This window comes from Microtus oregoni, unplaced genomic scaffold (genome assembly GCF_018167655.1).
Source record: "Microtus oregoni isolate MIOR12 unplaced genomic scaffold, Mior012 000063F_ref0000156, whole genome shotgun sequence".
Taxonomy (NCBI): Eukaryota; Metazoa; Chordata; class Mammalia; order Rodentia; family Cricetidae; genus Microtus; species Microtus oregoni.
In genome coordinates this window covers 5895996-5919653 of record NW_024543873.1, presented here as the reverse complement: position 1 = coordinate 5919653, position 23658 = coordinate 5895996, and the positions used below count along the sequence as shown (strand labels likewise).

General features: G+C 37.5%; 1 pseudogene; it reads left to right on the top strand.

Annotated features, from left to right (window-relative positions):
* Window positions 1-22382: 22382 nt before the first annotated feature.
* Window positions 22383-22675, top strand: LOC121439787 (annotated as a pseudogene).
* The last annotated feature ends 983 nt before the right edge of the window (window positions 22676-23658 follow it).

Here is a 23658-nt window from a genome sequence, read left to right as displayed (position 1 = left end):
TACTTTCCTCTTTTGTAGTATGAACATACTAAGGATGTCCCACATCATTAATTTACATGAAAGCAAAATGAGGTAATTCACATAAAACATCTAACAATGAGTCTGGTACATGGTAACTTTTAGCCACACTGAATCTCTGTGTCCAAATCACACTCAAAGTTTCTTTAATATTTTTCTGACTACATCCTTGCAAGAATCCCTTTTTTATTATTCTCCAGTTACTAAACACTGTAATTTGTAAGTGTCTTGTGCTTTGAGGCTGTATAAAGTATGAGAATAGCTTTATTTAAAGTATGTTGAATAAAAGTATATATCTAGGGGAAATAAAATTAGCATGTCAAAGAGACATCTGTACAATCATCTTCATTCTGATACTACTCACAATAACTAACCAGAAAATGTACAGGAAAAGAAACATCATAGCTATATACTATTAAGCTATAAGGAGATTAGAATCCTGCTGTGTGCGACAACACACATTAAATCATCACGCTAAATGAAAAAAAAATCAGGCATGGAAAGATAAATACTACATGATCTCAAGTATAGAAACTAAAAAGGGTTACTCACATGGAGGTTGAGAAAAGAGCAATGTCTAGGAAGGATAAGGATGAATGAGCTCGACGAAACTGATCAATGGGTAATGAAGTTACACAGATAAGATAATAAGCTTTCTTGATTTATGGAACAGTAGACTAAATGTAGTTAACAACAGTACAACACCGCATATATTAAAACTAGAGGAGTTTGGAATGTTCTCATTGTGAAGAAATGGTATGTTTCAGGAAGTAGATATGCTGATTACATAATGTATGCCTCTATCAAATTTCATGCTGTATCTACTTGCTGAGCATACTTACTATGTATGAACCAAAATAATTTTATTTATGTAATATAATTTATATTTGTGTATGATTTCAGATGGAGAAATGTAATGAGTTCTTTGAATGATCCAAAAATGCACACAGATGTTCATGGACTTAGCTCTGGATCCCTGAGATCCTTCCCGACAGGAGGGATCTGATCCTCTTTAGGAAGTACACAATCCCTCTCCTCCAATCACATGGAGGTGGGTCATTCACCTGACTTATAGAGACATATGATGACATATACACACAGATGCTTGAGAAATAGAAATTTTAAGTTCAATACAAGGCCATGTCTACCCTTTCTCTTAATCAGAAAGACTGTCAATGTTTCTCTGTTACAAGGCAGGATACTGAAGGACACACTAGAGCTTTTCACAGAGGATTTATATGAAGGGATTTAGACTAGGGATATTTGAGTTTCAGTCCTGGTGCATATGTTCTGAGCTCTGTAGCCTATAGTAAATCCTTTTTGAGTCATAGGGTCTTTATCTGTAAAACAAGAATAATAACACCTTTCTTTCTAATCTCACATGTTTGCTGTGGAGATCAGATCGAAGCCTCAAGAAAAAAATGCTCTATGAACTGTAAATATAGTCAGAGTGGATACTCAGAGATAAATGACTGAAAACTGCCAATATAGGCAGAACTGTCCTTGAAATTTCCTGCTTCATGGAAAAGTCTGCTAGATACTATGTGCCTATAGGCTGAAGATGAAAGCCCCAACAGTACAGAAGACCTTCGGGTGACTATCCAGGCAGCAAGATGTCTCTGTCCAATCTAGAGTTTTGGAAGTTGCTTACAATGTACTTCCTGTTTACTTAGGTAATATTATATCCTTCTGGAGTCTTTGATGGAGTTGAAGAATAGATAGATAGTTATAGTTTTCTGTAATTATGATAAAAGATAAGGTAAGTAAATTTAAAACCGTTTTTATCTAAACAGAAAAGGGGAGGTAATGTCAGAGTCCCCTCTGTGTGCTGTGATTAACATTAATGAATAAAAAACTGCCTTGGCCTGTTGGTAGTGGAGAACTTAGGTAGGTGGAGGGACTGGACTGAATGCTGGGAGAAAGAAGGGTGGAGTAGGAGAGATGCCATGGATCCACGGAGAAAGATGTTGTAAAGTTTTACCCGGTAAGCCACTGCCACATGGCAATGCACAGACTAATAGAAATGGGTTAAATTGATATAAGAGTTAGATAATAAAATACTAGAGCTAATGGGCCAAACAGTGATTTAATGAATACAGTTTCTGTGTGGTTATTTTGGGGCTAAGTTAGCCGAGTGGCCAGGATGAACAATCAGGCCCCCCACCTACAAGAAAATGATATGATTAAATTATAATATCAAGAAATAAAATAACTACTAAAAAGAATCAATAAAAATGAGTTCTATAAATAGTAAAGCAGTTAATAATATAAAAGTAGAAAAGTTAGTGGAGAAAAGCTTAGGCTTGGAGGGCCAGCACTATGCAATATGGCAGCAGAAGTCTCTGAGGAAGTGACATTAAAACCTGGAATCTGAACAGTAAGGAACCAGCTATATAGACATTCAGCATGTAAACAGATGCTTGCCAATGGTCAGAAACGCAGTGCAGAGTGTTTGCATCTACAGGGACCACTGCATGCAATTGAAACTATTGCCGAAGCAGAAACTGATGAGGATAACAGGGAATGTGGTCTCTTACCTGTAAACATTTCTGTACTTAATCGCCAACTTTCTTCTTTGAATGTCCCTAGAAATCACCAAATTCCACTAGCCCTGTGTCTGCACTTATTCAGAGTGCTCCAGGCTGGCTTTGCTGGTTGGGCTCTTTCCAGATGTTCCCTTGGCAAGCACAGAAAAATCCATGTGTCACAACAGGAAAGCCTCTGGAACTAAGGTCCAAGTCATATTCTTTCCCCATTTCTCCCTGGGGACTTGGCCATTACTCTGTAATTGGCAGAATCATTAATATGACAAAAGCTTCTGCCTTCTTGACAGGTCTGAGAAGCCCAGTTAAAGAAACCCAGAGCCTGAGCAGCTTTGACATCTAAGATGGCTATAGCAGTAAGTAGAGCCATCACCAATGGGGTATTTTTACTGACTCATACCAAGAGAGTTTGGGGACTTGTACTTTCCACTGAGATATTTTGCAAACAATTGGAAGGATAAAATTGACTGTGAGATATCTTTGCTTATAACTTTTTTATTTAAAATTCATCCTTGTCTTAGCCAAAATTAAAATAATGATTGTTCCCCCAAGTGTAGGAAATCTAGGATGATGTTGATAATGGTCAATAAAGACGATAACAAGAATACATTTCATTTTATGTTCTGCCATGTCACCTTGTTTATCCAACCACTTAGTCTGATTATAAACTATAGATCACTTTAAAACTTCAAATATTTATTTAATTATCTTTTATGTGGTCAATAAAGTTTGCGCTGCTCAGTTTTCTACGAATACATTCTCATATCTGGAATCTCTGTGGTAGCTAGTTGCCTTGTCCTATGCTTTTCCATTTTTGTCAAACCAAACTGGGTTGTGAAAGTATTGTTTCCATATTGATTGTCTATTTGTTCATTCAATGAATGTTTATTAAACACTCATCACATATTTTTCATTTTACTTGGAACTGGGAATGTGAAATCAATGATAATATAAGGAACCTCTACATATACTCAGTTCCTGCTCCCTAGGGTAGACACATCTGTATTTGTATGATCATGCATTATGCCCACAGACATCTTTCATTTGAAATGCAAAAACAGCTTTAATCTTTCTTGGTGGGGATCCATTAAGAGCGTTTGTAGAAAATATCATTATTGTGTTTCAAAGGCTAAAGCTATTGATTTTAGGACAAGAAATTTATCTGAATAGTAGACTTTATAGACATCTCCCTTGTGGACAGATTCATTTAATTGTAGTGCTTAGTCGTGCAGAATTTCACAGTCATTTTAAGTAGTGAAATCCTGTTTTATTCAAGTTAAATTGTAGTACTTTAGGTGTTATTTGAACCGGTTTATGAGCTTCTGTCATGCCATGATGGGCCGACTGCATGGACTGAAGAACGCTGTCCTCAGATTTCATTATCTTGGGGCATCACCACCTCATGGGCTAAAATGAGTCATTTTGTTCACTGCATCTGCAGCCTTTGCTGAAATGGAGGTTATGGGATAACAACTTAAAGGCTAACTCATTAATGCTTGAGATGAATGAGGTAATATGTTAGCAGACCAAATTGGTGCCCAGATCTGTTCAGCTAGAGCTCTGTATCTCTTTCCCAAGTTGCGATGTAATAATGGGGTTGTAATAATAGCGATGTCTTTACCCATTGTTACTGCCTGTCTACAACTGAATGATGTGGAATTGATACCTTCTAAGCACCCATGTACTATCAATTTCATAAACTCCAAAGGTCTCACAGAAGCCAGTAGCAAAATTCTGATGATACCATAAAGTGTGTCAAGTGTGTAATTTATAAGGATTCTAACCAACCATACACCAGTGAGGTCCCTGCTTTTCTTCAGAGGTGCTTACTAGGGAGTGCAGCACGATTCTAACTGTTTGATGGTGCAATGGAGTAAATTAGTTCTTTAAATTGTGAAGGTTGTGAATTTATGGATAGCTGAGAGTATTTCCATCTTCTCATTGTGGAAATGGGTGACCTTTCTAACGTTAATTTGTTTCTCCATCTGTGCAGTAAATTTTGGGAGGATGTGAGGAACAGGCTTGATGACACACAAATATGCTTTCACATTTCCATATTGCTGTGCTGACGACTTGATCAAAGAATTACCTGTACCAGAGGACAAACTAGAAGGCCATCTTTTCACCAGTCTACAGGGAATGATACCTCTTTGGAGCCTGGAACACAGAAGTTTTACTGTCCCTCTTGAAATGGGTGTCCTTCTTTATTATGATGTCATCTTTGCCATTTGTTCTAACAAATTAAATCATCTTCTACTTTTTTTCCTGGATTGTAAATGGGCACTGTGTAGCTCAGAGATTAAAATTTAAAATTACATATATTTAAAAGATTTATTGGGCAATCTGTACAAAGAACTGTGATAAGTTCATTCACATGATTTTTTGTTCTTTCTGCAACTACCTATGAGATAAGTACTGTTTTAATTCGTATTTTGCAGATAAAGGAAGGGAAGTTCAGATAGAAGATCGCACAGTTCATACCTAATCAATCCAGGAATGTCTTCAAAGTCCTTTTAACTGTATAGTTTACCCTCTTTTGCTTGTAATACATTGATATAATGTTATAAGAAGACATCTGGAAAATCAGTTCAGTCCTTCTCTTTAAAACAAATGATTCTCAACTCTAGTGGCATATTAAAATCTCCGTGGAGTTTAAGGAAAGATAATTCTTATCTTCAGATTTTCTTGGAAGTGTTCTGGACTAATAGCCATTTTAAAGTCTTATTTTAAAGATTTTGGGGGTTTCATACACAAGAACTTTATTTATATCATTTCCACTCCTGCTCCTCCTCCCACTCCCCCCAAGTCCCCTGACTCATTCTCAAATTTATGGGTCTCTTCTCTAATTACAGTTGATATATATATATACAACTCTGTGTGTGTGTATGTGCGCGCGCACACACACGAGCACACAGACAAAGTAGGGTGGTGAAATTAAAACAACATATTTTCTGCATTTGATGGACCTTGGTTTAAATTCTGGAGTCAATGTTCTATCTCTATATATTGATTGACAAGATAAGAATACCATTTTTTGTAGGTTCACATTATGTAGAGGTGCATAAATATATAATATTTAATGCTGTTCATACATACACATTATTATATATAATCACTTTATTCTGCAATAACACAGCAAAATTTCTTTTTCCATATAATTGTAACTTGTTACCCATTAACCACCCATTCTGCTTCTCTCTGGTCCGCTTTCTTATGCCTCTGGTTACCACCATTTTTCTTTTGACATCTAGAGATCGACATTTTAAAATTCCACATATAACTGATAATATGAAACATTGTCAATCTTTGCTTGGCTTGTTTTCTTTTAAGATCATGATCTCCAATTTCATGCAGCTTGTTATGAATATGAGAATTGAAATTTTATGGCTGAACAGTATTCTATTATACATGTGTACAGTTTTTATCTGTTAATCAGCCTAGGCTGATAGATTCTTGGTGACCTTTCCCCACCACCTTCTATTATAAATTGTGAACTGTACTCTTACAAACCTTGGATTATTGATGTTTCTTCAACATACTGACTTTTATTCATTTTAATAAGTACCCACCAGTGATATTTGTAAAGTTCTATTTTAAATTTTGGGAGGAACCACCACAGTGATTTCTATAATGTATGTATTAATTTATGCTTTCACAAATAGTGTATATGTCTCCTCATTTTTTACATTCTTGTTAGCATTTTCTGCATTTCAATTATTTGGGATTGTACATTCTTACAGGAATGAAGAATATTTTATGCTCATGAATTTTATTTTGATCCTTAAAATTTATTTATTAACCCTATATGAAGACTGAAATTTAATAACATTTCTCAAACAACATGCCAAATAAATGTGTGTGTGTGTGTGTGTGTACATGTGTGTGTACAGACAAAGTATGGTGCTGAAATGAAAACAACATCATTTTCAGCATTTGATGGACCTTGGTTTAAATACTGGAGTCAACATTGTGTCTCTACATATTTATTGACAAGATAACAATTCCAATTTTTGTATGTTCACATTATGTAGAGGTGTATGTGTTTGTCAGGGGGTGGTACACATACATGTGAGTATATTTGCCGGCCTGAAGTTGAAAATGTATTAGCAGACAATGTTTATGGATGTACTGAAGTTCACTGGTTCTGGCTAGTCTATCCAAATTGTTCAGGGAATTCCTTGTTACTGCCTCCCAGCTGTAACATTATAGACCGTCATGAGACCTGCCTGGGTTTTTATAATAAGTGCTAAGGAATATAAACTTTGTCCTAATACCTGTATTGAAAACAATTTACCCATTGAACAATTTCTCCAGCCACATGAGTTATTTTCCTATTTCCTGTTCACAAAGAACATTATGACTCCTAATTTCCCATTTTTTAACAAGGTTTGAAGAAGACCTTGAGTCTCTTCCTCAATTTAACAATGAAGTAACAGCCTTTACATAATACTTAAGCACTGTTACCTTTGCTATGGAATCTTGACCATCAGTGAAATGGTAATTGGGAGTCTTAGACAAATCCAAGGTATTGTATGATACAAAAAGGATTTCCGAGATGACTATAAGGATATGTGGCAGAATAACCTCAACTTCAGTTTCAAAGCTATGAGTTTGTAATGAAGGATACTGTTTCTGTTTCTTTCATACAACATCTGCTTGTCCCGAGTTTGTCTAGTAGTATTATGACATTTCCTCCATCAACTATGTAAGTATATAAAAGATTTTCTGAATATCAAAAACACTGGAAAGAAATACAATGATATTCACAAGGTGGCCAAAGGATGCTAAATGTTCTATAATGCTTAAGGATGTGCTGTGTAATTCTCATGGCAAAAGTGTCTCAACTTAAATGTCAACAACACCTCTTTAGAGAAATAATAGCATGCAAGCCGGGTTTAATATTCTGGCCTTTCCACTATGGTGGCTGTTATCTACCATCACCCGCCTCCTATTGAGCTGCATTAAAAGGAACTCTTAATCCATTTATCAAACAGGCACTCCTGTGTATTTGCTGTTGAAAAAAAAAGGTAATCTTTAACTTTATAGAGTCACCAATATGATTGGAAAACACGCAATTGCAACTAACAGTTAAGAACGTTTCTCAAGCACCATACATATATATGTATATATATGTATGGATATGTATACATATATCCATCCAAAAGTAGAATGCTATAATTAAAATGACATAATTTTCATAATCTGATAGAATTAGGCTAAACTCTGGAGTCCAAGTTGTATTTCTGTAAGAACTTAAATAAGATAACTAACATTTATATTGACTTGTATGATGATCCACAAAATGTAATATTTACATTGTATGATCTAAATCATTATTCCAAATAATTTTTTATAATAATGTATTTTACTTAATACAACATTAGTCACAGAAAATGTCCAGTAAATAGCATTCATGATTATAAGAACATAATGTAAGTAAAAGTATTTCTCTCTATGGGAGTAAAATAGTTTTATGCATGTTATTATTTGAAACCATTAAGTAAAATACAAGCCTTAAATGAGAAAATATTGTCAATTGTCTTATTTACCTTCTAAAAAATTCTGTCATTTTGGTTTTACTATCTATTCAAACTTAATACTTGGCTATTGCTCTATGTAGTTGTTTAAAGGTCATGTTTCGTAAAAACATAATACATTTTGGTATTTTGAGAGAAAGAAAGAATTTTAACAACATCACAAACTAAGTATAACTAAGTTATAATCATAGTTCACTTCATTCAATAATAGCAGAATTCCATTACCAACATAGAATTACTACAACTACTGCAAGATCAAGACTTTAAATTCTCTTTGGATATTTTTTCTTTTTTTTTAATTTATTTCCTTATTAAAGATTTCTGTCTCTTCCCCACCACCGCTTCCCATTTCCCTCCCCCTCCCCCAATCAATTACCCCTCCCTGGTCAGCCCAAAGAGCAATCAGGATTCCTTGCCCTGTGGGAAGTCCAAGGACCACCCACCTCCATCCAGGTCTAGTAAGGTGAGCATCCAAACTGCCTAGGCTCCCACAAAGCCAGTACGTGCAGTAGGATCAAAAACCCATTGCCATTGATCTTGAGTTCTCAGTAGTCCTCATTGTCTGCTATGTTCAGCGAGTCCGGTTTTATCCCAGGTTTTTTCAGACCCAAGCCAGCTGGCCTTGGTGAGTTCCCGATAGAATATCCCCATGTTCTCATTGTGTGGGTGCACCCCTCGTGGTCCTGAGTTCCTTGCTCGTGCTCTCTCTCCTTCTGTTCCTGATTTGGACCTTGAGATTTCTGTCCAGTGTTTCAATATGGGTCTCTGTCTCTGTCTAAAGATACTTTTGATTGTTCAAAAAGCATCTGTCTCAGTCATTCTGACATAAATATGATCTTTATACAATGTATGTATCTAAAACTTATGTTTTCACAAACTCTAAGAATTCTTGTGGGTTGCAGGGAGCTGAACTGAAGGATTTACCTTAAATAGCTCAGATAAATCTCTCAATTCCCTGGTCCTGAAAAGTTTCTTCTTCCTAAACTTCACTTTGTCCTCTGCTCTGCCAATGCCTTGCCAGGCCCAAGACACACTGGACAGTTCCACACCACAAATTCTAGACAGGAGCAAAGTAATCAGTTACTCCAGAATGTGACCAGTACCCAGCTTTTGCATGTCCCCCAAGAAAGACTTTGATGCCCTCCCAAAACAGAAAGCAGTCTTGAGAACCCAATGTCCCAATCCCCTTAACCTGCCATACCTAACCCCTAACCATTTTATTATAAGAGAAAGGCAGGAAAGTTGTAAAAGTAAATCTGCTAGCCTGGCCTGTAACCTAGGTACCCTGTCCGTTTAAGAGACCATCCTGCCAACCCCCAATCGACCAAGGCAAGGGGATCTGCTGCTTCCTCTCCAATCAGCTCTCTGTCATCCTTCTTCTGTAGAGACAGCTTTTGCCTTTCTCCTTTCTCTCCCCTTCCTCCATTCCCCCTTCTATTTTCTCTTTCTCTTTTCTTCTCTCACTGCAACTAAATAAACTTTATACCCCCCCAAAAGAATATAGCATATACCAAATTGTAAAAATTGTGAAGATGTTGCAATTGCATAAATATGGCTTGTGATCACAATTGACTTATAGTAGAAACCTATAACAGAAAGTCATCAAGAATATGGTATATATTCACTCATAAGTGGATACTAGCTATAAACGAAGGATATTTAGCCTATAGTTTATGATCCTAGAAAAGGTAAGTAACAAGGTGAATCCTAAGAAAAACATATAGGGATCCATCTGGAAAATCTAAATAGACAAGATCACCTGGCAAAATTGGGAGCATAGGGTTAGGGGGAAGAAGGGAGGGTAAAAGGGGAAGAGGAGAGGAGAAGGGAAGGGGTGAACAGAACTTGAGGGAATGGGATAGTCAAGATGGAGGAAGGACAGAGATGAGAGCAAGTAAAGAGATATTTTGATTGTGGAAGCCATTATGGGGCTAGCAAGAATCCTGGCTCTAGAGAAATTTCTAGGAATCCACAAGGATGACCCCAGCTAAGACCCTAAGCAATAGAGGAGAGGGTGCCCAAAGTGGTCTTGCCCTGTAGTCAAACTGATGAAAATCTTAAATATCAACATAGAACCTTCATCCAACAACTAATGGAAACAGAGGCAGAGACCTGCATCAGAGCACTGAATTGAGCTCCCAAAGTGTAGTTGAGGAGTGGAAGGAGTGAGAATATGAGCAAGGTGGTCAAGATCATGATGGGGACACTCACTGAAACAGTCTACTTGAGCTAACGGTTGCTCATCAATACCAGCCAGAGTGGGTAGGAACAAACATAGGATCAAACTAGTCCCTCTGAATGTGGGTGACAGTTACATGGCTGGGGCAGACTGAGGAGCCATTGGCAGTGGCACCAGGATTCATGTCTACTGTTTGTACTGTCTTTTGGGGAAACTATTCTCTTTGGATGGATACATTTCTCAGCCTAGATATAGTAGGGAAGGCCTTAGATCTTCCCCAAAGGCATGTGCCTTACCCTCTCCATGGAGTAGATGGAGCGTAGGGCTGGGGTAGTAAGTAGAGGGAATGAAAGTAGAACAGAAAGGAAAACCTATCAGTTTCAATTTTAGAAGAATTGGAAAGACATTACTCTAACAAAAATAAAACATATAAGGAAAGAATAACCTTCATAATCTAATGCATATGTGAATTTTTCAAAAAATGATCTTGTATTAGCTGAAAGTGGAATCAAGGTTATCCAAGATTCAAGGGAATCGAGGATAAGAGGAAACAGTAGCAAGTCATTAAATGTACAGTGTTACATTCATAATGAGTAAATTTGGGGGTTTTGGTACAGTGTGGCAGATATAACCAATAATTGGATGTTATGTATTTTTAAATGAGTAGAAGAATATTAATGATATTAGCAATAAGAAAAGATGAATGTTTAAAATATCCTTGTTTTTGACCATTTTACAACATGTAGATGTATTTAAACATTACATTGTTCCCAACAAATGTGTATGCTTATTTGAGAATAAACATTATGTAAATAAATATTTAAAGTTGTTATTAAAAATAAAGTAATAAAGAAACCCTACCATACACTACATGAATGAACATTGAAGACATTATGGTTAGAGAAATGATCTAGTCATGAGATAAATGATGGCATTTGTATATATGTAATTACAAAAATCCAAACTCACAGAAGCAAGCAATACAATTATGGTTGCCAATGTCTGGGCAAAAGCACAAATATGGGTGTAATCTCAGTTATAGATGAATAATTTCTAGAGATTCACTTTACAACATAGTGGATTATGAATTTTCAAATTTTGCTAAGAGAGCAGATCTCATATTTCATGTTCCTATATCACACTCCCTTAAAATGTGCAGAATCAAATTTTGGAGAGTGGCAAATATTTGTTATCATGACTGTATTGATTTTATCATGGATATCTGTATGCATCCAAACTCAATAATTTGTAATTTGTACATAATATATATATATATATATATATATATATATATATATATAGTACATAACTGGAACATCAATAAAATTGCTGAAATATAATTTTAAATTAAATTAATAGAATGGAGAAAAGAAGAGAATGCATTTGGAAATGGAAGGAACTGACTGGTTTGCTAACAATGTGATTATCTATTTAGGAAATTTTAGCAAATGAAAAAAGATACACTATAACTAACAAGTGAGTTCAGCAGGATCACAAGATACAATATTAATACACAGATATTGATTAAAACTCCAAATATAAGCTATGACAATTAAGAACCAAAGCTATTAAAGTGTATATATGTCCTTTAAAATAGTTAAGTACTACTACAACAAAATTTCTATGAGATCTGTAACACTAAATCTTCTACGAGCTTTGTAGGAATGGGGGTAGACAGATGGCTCAGTGGTTAAAAGCACTGGCTGCTTTTCCAGAGGACCCAGGTTCAATTCCCAGAACCCACATGGCAGCTTAGAACTGTCAGAAACTCCAGTTTCAGGGGATCCAACACCCTCACACACATATACACGCTGGCAAGAAAAGGTTGGAATGCTGTTGAAAGATATCAATGTACTAAGCTAAGATTTGTAGTCAGAGGCTTTTCTGCATCCTGTTGAGTCTTGCATTCACTTATAAAATAATCACTCAAATGTTTAATATTAACTAAAATTGTTTAGCCAATGTCTCAGGCTTATTGCTGACAACTTCTTACATTTAAATTAACCCATTTCTGTTAATGTGTATTACCACGTGACATCTTTCTCCTCTGGTGGCTGTTGGCAGCTCTCTCTGTTCCACCCCTCTTTCTCCCTGTTTGGCTTTCCTGCCTAGCTATATTCTTCCCTGCGATAGGCCAAAACAGCTTTACTTATCAACCAATAAAAGCAACATATATTCACAGTGTACAGAAGAACATCTAGAATCTGCAAAATCAGCATGTGGGAGTTTAAAGCATGAGCATAACATCAAACATTACTCTAAATATATATTTTGAAATTTTGTAGTGATAAAATAGTTCATGTCTTTGCTCTCAATAGAGAAACTTCTGCTCTTTTCTTTCATTCTTTTCTTTTTTCACCTTTTTTTTTAAACTTTGAGGAAGTCTGTTTTATTGTGGGTTTTTTTTTCTTTTTTCTTTTTTTTTATTGAGAAAAGGAAAAAAAAAACAAGTCTCCACCTCCTCCCAGCCTCCCATTTCCCTCCCCCTCAGCCCACCCTTCTCCCCATCCTCCCACCCTTCGCCCCCTCCCACTTTTCCTCTCCCCCTCCCTCTCCAGTCACAAGAGCAGTCAGGGTTCCCTGCCCTGTGGAAAGTCCAAAGTCCTCCCCCCTCCGTCCATATCTAGGAAGGTGAACATCCAAACTGGCTAGGCTCCCACAAACCCAGCACATCAGGTAGGATCAAAACCCCGTGCCATTGTCCTTGGCTTCTCATCAGCCTTCATTGTTCGCCATGTTCAGAGAATCCGGTTTTATCCCATGCTTTTTCAGTCACAGTCCAGCTGGCCTTGGTGAGCTCCCAATAGATCAGCCCCACTGTCTCAGTGGGTGGGTGCACCCCTCGTGGTCCCGACTTCTTTATAGTCCAATCTCACTCATGAACATCGACACAAAAATCCTCAACAAAATACTGGCAAACCGAATCCAAGAACACATTAGAAAAATTATCCATTATGATCAAGTAGGCTTCATCCCAGAGATGTAGGGCTGGTTCAACATACGCAAATCTATCAATGTAATCGATCATATAAATAAACTGAAAGAAAAAAACCATATGATCATTTCATTAGATGCTGAAAAAGCATTCGACAAAATTCAACACCCCTTAATTATAAAGGTCTTAGAGAGATTAGGGATACAATGGTCATACCTAAATATAATAAAAGTTATTTACAGAAAGCTGAGAGCTAACATTAAATTAAACAGAGAAAAACTCAAAGCCATCCCGCTAAACTCAGGAACACGACAAGGCTGTCCACTCTCACCATACCTCTTCAATATAGTGCTTGAAGTTCTAGCAATAGCAATAAGACAACATAAGGGGATCAAGGGGATTCGAATTGGAAAGGAAGAAGTCAAACTTTCGTTATTTGCAGATGATATGATAGTGTACATAACCAACCCCCAAAACTCCACCAGAGAACTTTTACAGCTGATAAACACCTTTAGTAATGTGGCAAGATACAAGATCAACTCCAAAAAATCAGTCGCCCTCTTATACACAAAGGATATGGAAGCAGAGAGGGAAATCAGAGAAGCTTCTCCTTTCACGATAGCCACAAACAGCATAAAATATCTTGGGGTAACTCTAACCAAGGAAGTGAAAGATCTATTTGACAAGAACTTTAAGGCATTGAAGAAAGAAACTGAGGAGGATACCAGAAAATGGAAGGACCTCCCTTGCTCTTGGATTGGGAGGATCAACATAGTAAAAATGGCAATTCTACCAAAGGCAATTTATAGATTCAACGCAATCCCCATCAAGGTCCCATCAAAATTCTTCACAGATCTTGAGAGGGCAATAATCAAGTTTATATGAAAAAACAAAAAACCCAGGATAGCCAAAACAATCATATACAATAAAGGATCTTCTGGAGGCATTACCATCCCTGACTTCAAACTCTATTACAGAGCTACAGTGATGAAAACAGTGTGGTACTGGCATAAAAACAGAGAAGTCGACCAATGGAATCATATAGAAGACCCGAACTTTTTTCGCTTTTGATTTTTGGTTTTTGTTTTTTTTGAGACAGGGTTTCTCTGTGTAACAGCCCGAGCTCTTCCGGAACTAGCTCTTGTAGACCAGGTTAGCCTCAAACTCACAGAAATCCACCTGCCTCTGCCTTCCAAGTGCTAGTATTAAAGGTGTGCACCACCACCGCCTAGCTTAGAGAAGCTACTAAGGAAGCATCTCTTTTTTTTAATCTCTTTTTTTCTCCCCTTTCTATCTCTCTCCCTTACTCTCCATATCCTTCTCTCTTTTCTCTTCTATCTCTCCACCATCTTTATCACCTCTCTACATTCTCCATCCCTTCTTCGCTGTCATGAGGGAATGTAATCTTGATAAGTGAACAAGTTCTTTCTTAAGTTTTTTGTCAGAATATTTATCACAACAACAGGAAGTGAAATTAATGCCAACCAGGATAAAATATTAAAAGATAATACCAAGTTTGGTGGTGTATAATTTCAATACTTGGAAGATTGTGGAATGAGAATCACACATTTTAAGGCATCTGTATGGTGAAATCCCTTCTCAAAATGAAAACATTTGCAAAGTATGTATCTAATATTTGATGTTTATCAAGAATATATGCATAAATGAGCATTAAGCAGTAAAAGACTATTATACTCCAAGAAGTAAAAAATGGCAAAAGACAACACGCATTTCACGAAAGAGGTTCCAGCAAATTCATACAGGAAAGGATGTCCAACATCAGTTTGTCATTAAGTGAATTCAAATTAAAACCAAAGGAAGGTAACATTGCACATTTATTAGGATGTTTTTAAAATACTGAACTACAAGTAGTAGGGAGAATGTGAAATAAATGGAACTCATATGTTGCTGTTGTGAATGCAAAGGGGTATAGCCATTTGAACAGAACAGATTGGAAGTGGAATGCTACTTTGAACATGCATTTATTCAATGTTTAAGCAATAACGCTATTGATTATAAGCAATAAAGCTACTGATTCTTAAACTTTCATCCAAAGGCAAACCTACATTCAAGTTTTAGTAGAAATTATATTCATTATACTGGAAAACTGGGAATACCTAAGTGTCTTTCAATGAAATGAGTAAGTGGTTAAAAATTGTGGTGCATGTATGTGGTAGAATATTATTCAGTCACAAATTTGTACACTTATTTCTTTTTAAAATAGTTCTTTGAGAATTTTGTACATTGTGTTTTGATACTACTATTTCTTCCCCAGTTCCTTCCAGATCCATACCATTTTCATACCCACCAGCATTTATGCAGTCCTTTTTAAAAATTAAAAAAATACATTAAGTCAAATTTGTGTTTTCCTTATAATCTTGAGTATGTGACATTCAAATGGAGAATAATCAATTTACCAGAGGCACATTCTTAAAGTAAGCCAACTCTCCCTGTCCCACCAGCTATCAATTTCCAGGAGCTCCTCAGTTAGGGATAAGATTTGTCCCTACCTCTACTTTCTGTGTTAGCATTTGGTCTGGCTTGAACTTGCACAACTCTTATGCATGTGAGTAAATGTGTGCAGATTCCCTGGGGTATCCCGAAAATATGTTTCTTTGTAGTCACCCACTGCTTCTCAATCTTAAACTCCTTCTGTCCCATTCTCTGTAATGATCCATGAGATTTGGAAAGAGGGGATGTGATAAAAATGTCCCATTTATGGCTGAGAATTCCACAGATTCTTAGTCTCTGCTAGAAGACAAGTCGTAGGTCTCTGTATTAACCACTATTTACCACAACTAGAAGTTTATATAGGTTGACAGATATATTAATCTATAGGCATAATAAGAGGACATTTTGAGTTGGTTTAATGCTATATCCATTTTGCAGAATAATAGAGGTAAGTTCTCCCCTAAGATTTATGACATGTCTAGTCATAGATTCTTGGCCCAATAATGGTGTCAGGAATAGTATTTCTGTTGTAGAATGGGGGTTGAATCTAAAAATAATAAAAAGTTGATCATGCCCATGATGTTGTTGTCAGTATTGTATCAGCGAATACCTTTTGCCAGGAATGTCATTACTGTGGCTCTAATGGGTCACAGCTGGGATTTATTTTCTACAGCAGTTGCAGGCATAGCAACTTACACGTGTGGCATCCAGGTTAGTTCCGGCTTTATTTCTCCATTGTTTTTGGTCAAGTATATGATGTCATCTGAAGCATGGTTTTACTATCAAGTTCGTGAAGGTAAACAAGAACAACAGCAATAGAAAGTGCCTTTAATGTTTGACAATCTATGGGATCCTACTGACAAACAACTCCAAAGTTGGTAAACCCATTTCCAAGGACTAGGATTTTCATATGTTTGTTACCCTGCATAGTAATAGTATTATTTACCTTTCAACCTTTGAACCTCCATGTTCTATACAACCTTACTTGAAAATCCCTCCTCATGACCTCATACTAACTTCCAGATCTCTATGAGTATTCCAAATAAAATACTGCCTTGGAAACAACCAACTTCTCAAACAAGTGAATGTAAATATGGAGTGCATACAAAGAAGAAAAGGACTATGTAAATCATTAACACCAGGGAGGTCAAGATGATTGTGACTGTTACATTGTGAATGAGCCTGATTAGTGAGCAGATGGACAGTGTCGGAAAACCAAGAAGTATGAATGAAAAAGGTCATCCAAGGACCTTTATGAAGCATGTCCTGAGCTATCTGTGCACTTTTACAGCAATGGAGTCTGGTAAGTTTAAATTTGATTACACAAAGAAGTGTTATATTAAGAGGAATTTGAACACCAGACACAGAGGATTTACAGATTACATAAATTCATAACAAACTGAATATAAAGTGAATAGCCTACTATCTACAAAATAGTTTCTCACTATCATTATGATTGGAGAGATGTAAGGTCTTTAGTTCACCCTGGCTAAAATAAACATGATTAATTTGCAAACTGCTGGTTCATGAACCATGTTGACTTTGTTGCTGTGTGAAAGGTTTCATAATCTCTGTCAGAAATAAGTGAAATGGTCAATAAAGCTACTCCTAATTTTAAACTCTTGGAAAACACCAAATGAGTGCTATACTACCGTGATTATTCCCATTTAATGAAATTCTTTCAGTTCTCAAGTCGGAAATAGGTAGAGAGAAAATCCAGAGTTCTGGAAGCACATCTATGAAATTAGACGCCCCATAGGACTATAGCTCTACCATCATACATGCCTTCTTGGGCTTCATGATTTTACCTCTTGGAAATTTGGTTCTGTAACATCATCAAATATAAAAAAATAGCTATGTGAATTGAAAAAGATATAACAATTTTAGAGAAATAGAAGAGACAATGATACAGGATCTTGTTTGTACAAAGCTCTTTTAATAATAAAAAAAATTGAACTTATCTCTAGACATCAAGGATCTCTTCCATTGATGGTACTGGTGCAATTAAAGCAAAGCCTCCGATATGGCAGGTGCTATCTCTCTGAACTTCTATGCATTGCAGAACTATGTGAAGATGCTCATTCCCAGTCTTGTTTAATAAACACTTCATTTGAATCGGAGTAAAGAATAATGAATGGATTCTTAAAACACAATCAAAACTATCAAAACTTTGTTTTTCATATATTTTGATTTAGTACTTGATAACCAAGTGTGGAGCCAGAAAGTAGTCTTTATCTTCAGCAGGTGACCATCTCCAGATGGTGTCATGAAGACACATGGCTCTGTGATCTGATAAAAGCATACAGACTGGGGAAAGTCTTATTGAAGTTGGTGAAATGAAGGCATTCAAAAGCTGGAAGGCGTAATTATGAGAAAGTAAATTTGAAAAAAAAACAAGAAATGTTATGAAAGTACAAATTACTAAAGAAGGGAAATTAGAACAAAAGAGATTGAAGGTGGCTAAATTTAAGACCATAACTAAAATTTTTTCCTCATCCAACTGCCAGTATGTCTCTTGGAGTTGTAACTAGGGAGAGTAAATGTTCACAGGTAGTCATAACACCACCTCCATTATTACCACCACCAACACCATCACCACCATCATCTATTGATATGAGGAAAAAGAACAGGGTACATAACATGCTGAAGATGCTCATATTTGCTTTGGGATGCGAAAAAGAGAAGAGCAGCATTATTCTTGAAGAATAAATTTACTCCATACATTGCCAGATAAAGGTTCTATGGTGATATGCAAGATATTCATCAGTATGGCTATAGGATAGGGCCATTTCAGGTTCCCTATCCTCACCTGCCCGAGGAACTAACTGGAGACATCGCCCTGGGCATCTGGGAGCCAACCTAGGTCCAAGTCTCTTGCCAACCCTAAGATGACTCCCTTAATTAAGATATGTGCTTCCCTGCTCCCCTATCCAACCTTCCTTTATCCCAATCATCCCGTTTCCCCAAGTTCCCCGCATCATCCCCTTCTCACTTTTCTCTCCCCATCTCCCCTTACCCCCCTCCCACCCACCCCCAAGATCCCAATTTTTTGCCCAGCAATCTTGTCTACTTCCCATAACCAGGAGGATAGCTATGCGTTTTTCTTTGGGTTCACCTTCTTATTTAGCTTCTTTAGGATATCAAATTATGTAACAGCGTAAACAAATGCAGACAGATTGTAAAAATATATATACAGCTTTAATGGAGAAATAGACTTACAGAACCACCATTCCCGTGGAGACCAGGAAACCAGAAGCAGTGGCTGGGAGCATGCTCACCAAATTTATAGGCAAACATTAGCCCGAGGCGAACACGCCCCCTATGGGGTGGGACTTATCCCTACAAAATTATAGACTCAATGACCTTTATTTATGGCTAGAAACCAACTATGAGTAAGTACATCCTGTGTTCATCATTTGGGGTCTGGGTTACCTCACTCAGGATAGTGTTTTCTATTTCCATCCATTTGTATGCAAAATTCGAGAAGTCATTGTTTTTTACTGCAGCGTAGTACTCTAATATGTATATATTCTATACTTTCTTCATCCATTCTTCCATTGAAGGACATCTAGGTTGTTTCCAGGTTCTGGCAATTACAAATAATGCTGCTATGAACATAGTTGAACAAATGCCCTTGTCATATGATCGGGCATTTCTTGGGTATATTCCCAAGAGTGGCATTGCTGGGTCCAGGGGTAGGTTGATCCCGAATTTCCTGAGAAACCGCCACACTGCTTTCCAAAGTGGTTGCACAAGTTTGCATTCCCACCAACAATTGATGAGGGTACCCCTTCCTCCACAACCTCTCCAGCAAAGGCTATCATTGGTGTTTTTGACTTTAGTCATTCTGACAGGTGTAAGATGATATCTCAAAGATGGAAGGAGATAGAGACAGAGACCCACACTAGAGCACCCAACTGAACTCCCAATGTCCCAATGAGGAGCAGAAGGAGGGAGAACATGAGCAAAGAAGTCAGGACCACAAGGGGTGCACCCACCCTCGGAGACAGTAGGGCTGATCTATTGGGAACTCACCAAGGCCAGCTGGACTGTGACTGAAAAAGCATGGGATAAAAAAAAATAGACTCTCTGAATATGGCAGACAATGAGGGCTGCTAAGAAGCCAAGGACAATGGCACTGGGTTTTGATCCTACTTCTTGTTCTGGCTTTGTGGGAGCCTAATAAGTTTGGATGTTCACCTTCCTAGACCAGGATGGAGGGGGGAGGACTTTGGACTTTCCACAGGGCAGGGAACCCTGACTACTCTTCAGACTGAAGAGGGAGGGGGAGAGGAGTGGGGAGAAGGGGAGAGGAGGGGGAGGGAAATGGGAGGCTGGGAGGAGGTGGAAATTTTTTTTTCAATAAAAAAAAGAATAACGTTTCATAATGGCAGAAATGTAGGTGGGACAGACAAATAAATTGAGACCAAAATAAATCATGTTACTCACTATGATGTCAATATACCATATAATGGGCAGACAGAAGGTGAGATATTTCATTTTTAACAAAATGCCATGGAGAATCTCTTGGAGAGGGAAGCTTCCCACCATGCTTGGAATGTTTTCCTCCTATGTTCTGCAAAGGCATCTAGCAAGGAATTATTAAAGCCTAGGCTCAGAGATTTGTTAACTGAGGTTTCTGTCTACCTGGTCACATAGCTGTTCAGTCCCAAGGAAACACAAAGAAGTCTACATTAATTATCAACTGGTTGTTCTATTAGCTCAGAATTCTTATTAATTAATTCTTACATCTTAAATTAGTCCACTATTCTTGTCTATATTAGCCATGTGAGTTGATACCTTTATTAGTGAGGCATTCTCATCTTGCTTCCTCTTCACCTGGGTGACAGCTGCAGACTGAGTCTTTCCTCTTCCCAGAATTCTCCTGTTCTCATTGCCCCACATCTACTTCCTGCTTGGTTACCCCACTTATACTTCCTGCCTGGCTATTGACCAATCAGCATTTTATTAAAATACAAGTGACAAATCTTTACAAAGTACAAGACCATTATCTCACAGCATTTCTCGTCCCTTTTTCTTTCAAAACAAGAATTCTGAATCCAATCTCCCTTGCTCCCTTGTTTAGCTTTCTTCCTGACCATTATCCATAACAACTTGTAACCAATACTCTAAACAAAGAAAAATATCCATAGTCCATTTTTTTTTGGGAATGTGGGCATAGTTTTCTAGGCTACTTCCAGCTGATCGGGGTGCTGATAATCTTATGGGGACCTACAGAAAGTTTAGAATTATGATCAAGTCCTGACTGGAGTATCCTATAAGGCTTGATCATCTCAGGCATCAGTCTTGAATCTGTTCTGGATGTTGAACTCAGACATCTGGGTCATCTGCTCCTCTTGGAGATTTCTCAGGGTGGTCTTCCTTGATCAAACCTGATTTGTCTTAGCACAGAAGGAATCCATAGATTCTCATTTTCTGTAGAAACAAAACCAAAACCTCTTCTCCAAATTAACATATCTTTTGACTTAAGCTTTGAAGTTAAGGCATTTTCAAAATGTATTTGTTCGATTAATCCAGCATCATTTATAATGAAATGTCTTTTAGCAGATGCTGCTCCTTCCTCAGCAGTCATACAGTTCAAAGACAACACAATAACATACAGTATCCAGACTCTCTGTGCAAGTTCATCCTTATGTAGCTTTATTTTAAACTCTCTTTTCTTTTCTTTTTATTTTTTTGAGACTAGGTTTCTCTGTGTATCTTTGGTTATCCTGGAACTCACTCTGTAAACCAGGTTGTTTTTGAACTCACAGAGATCTGCCTCCCTCTGCCTCCCAAGTGCTGGGATTAAGGTGTGTGACACTATACCCAACTCTCTCTCTCTCTCTCTCTCTCTCTCTCTCTCTCTCTCTCTCTCTCTGTAGTAATAGGAGCGGCGGGGCTGCGTCCCAGGCACCCGGCCGACCGCATGGCTAGCTTGTGCCCCGAAATAATTACATGGAAACTGTATTCTTTTAAATACTGCCTGGCCCATTAGTTCCAGCCTCTTATTGGCTAGCTCTTACATATTGATCTAACCCATTTCTAATAATCTGTGTAGCCCATGAGGTGGCTTACCAGGGAAGATCTTAACCTGCGTCTGTCCGGAGTAGGAGAATCATGGCGACCCACTGACTCAGCTTCTTTCTCCCAGCATTCTGTTCTGTCTACTCTGCCTACCTAATTTTCTATCCTATCAGGGCCAAGCAGTTTCTTTATTAATTAACCAATGAAAGCAACAGATTAGAAAGAAGTCACTCCCACATCATATCTCTCTCTCTCTCTCTCTCTCTCTCTCTCTCTCTCTCTCTCTCTGGACCTTATTTTTTTTTCTTTTCTCTCCCAAGCCTACATATATTTTTAAACACGGTCTAACCATTTAGAAGTTTTTTCATCTGTATCTATCTTTACTGTATATCTCTCCTTTTCTGACTACATGAGTCTTTAATTTGCTAAGTGATATGACTAGGATTAAAGCTGTGGCTTTAACAGCTGGATCCACCCCATTCTTTAGCTTTCTGAGAGTCTACCTTCATGGCAAAGGTATTGGCCAGAGCCAGGTTTATTGCCATAACTCCATAGAGTTTCAAGGTCCCTGACACCATCAGAAAGCATGTGGTCAGCTATTCATCAACACCATTTAAGTTTCTTGGGACTTAGGAAACCAACAGCATTGGTGTGGACTGGTATCCGGTTGACTGCTGTTTGCACGGTCTGCCATGGAGTCAGAGTAGATGCTGGAGAGACAGACACAGTTTGCAGAAAACTCTGAGTACGGTCTTACGGACAGCATTGAGAGGATAGTCAAAAATGAGAAGATTAATGCAGAAAAATCATCAAAACATAAGGTGGATCTACAGTCTTTGCCAACTCGTGCCTACTTGAATCAACAGTTGTGCTTATGTTATTACAAGGTCTTGCTGTGCATGCAAAGAAAAGACCACCAAATCCCATTGAGTTTTTAGTATCTTATCTTTTAAAAAATAAGGTACAGTTTGAAGACCGAAATTGATTACTTGGGAAGAAACGAAACATTTGATTGCTACTGTAGATTTACATGATTACGAGGCAGCTTTAATTGCTGTGATTCCCTTCCCCACTCTGGAACCTTCCCGACCACAGAACTCACTTCTGGAGTTGCAGAAGAGAATATATCATCTGTCTGATTTAATCACCATACTTATTTAATGAGTATCATCTGTGCAATTTTTTTCTCAGATGGTCTTTTACTTTGTTTTTAAAAAGATCTTCAAAATAAACTGTTAAAACACCAAAAAAAGAGTTTCATGGCAGGGCCTCTTAAAAGAGCTCCAAGGTTTTGCAGGAAAAGCTGAGTCAGGAAATCTCTCTTAAATGAGATGTGCTTGCCTGTAACAAACAGCCAACCTGAGAGAATACTACCAAGAAGCCCTGCTTAACTCTGTTCTTTTTGTGTCTAGAATTCCTTCTCAAACTCTATCAGGTTTTAAGTGAACTTAATTGTCCACGTTCGCACCATTTGTTGACCAAGGTTTCTGTCCTGCCTGGTCCCATAGCCGTTTTGTCCCAAAGAAACACACAGAGGTCTACATTAATTATAAACTGCTTGGCCTATTAGCTCAGTCTACTTATTAATTAATTCTTACATCTTAAATTAGCCCATTATTCTTGTCTATGTTAGCCACATGACTTGGTACCTTTATTAGTGAGGTATTCTCATCTTGCTTTCTCTGTGGCTGGGTGATGGCTGCATACTGAGTCTTCCTATTCCCAGTATTCTTCTGTTCTCTTATCCATACCTCTTTTTCCTGCTTGATTGCCCCACCTATACTTCCTGCCTGGCTACTCAGCATCTTATTAAAATACAAGTGACAAATCTTTACAAAGTACAAGACCATTATCCCACAGCAGAGATCTGGTCAGGAATCTAATTTGAGTTATTGTGTTGGTTTGAATAAAAATGGTCCTCATAGACTCATAGGGAGTGGCACTAGTAGGAGGTGTGGCCTTGTTGGA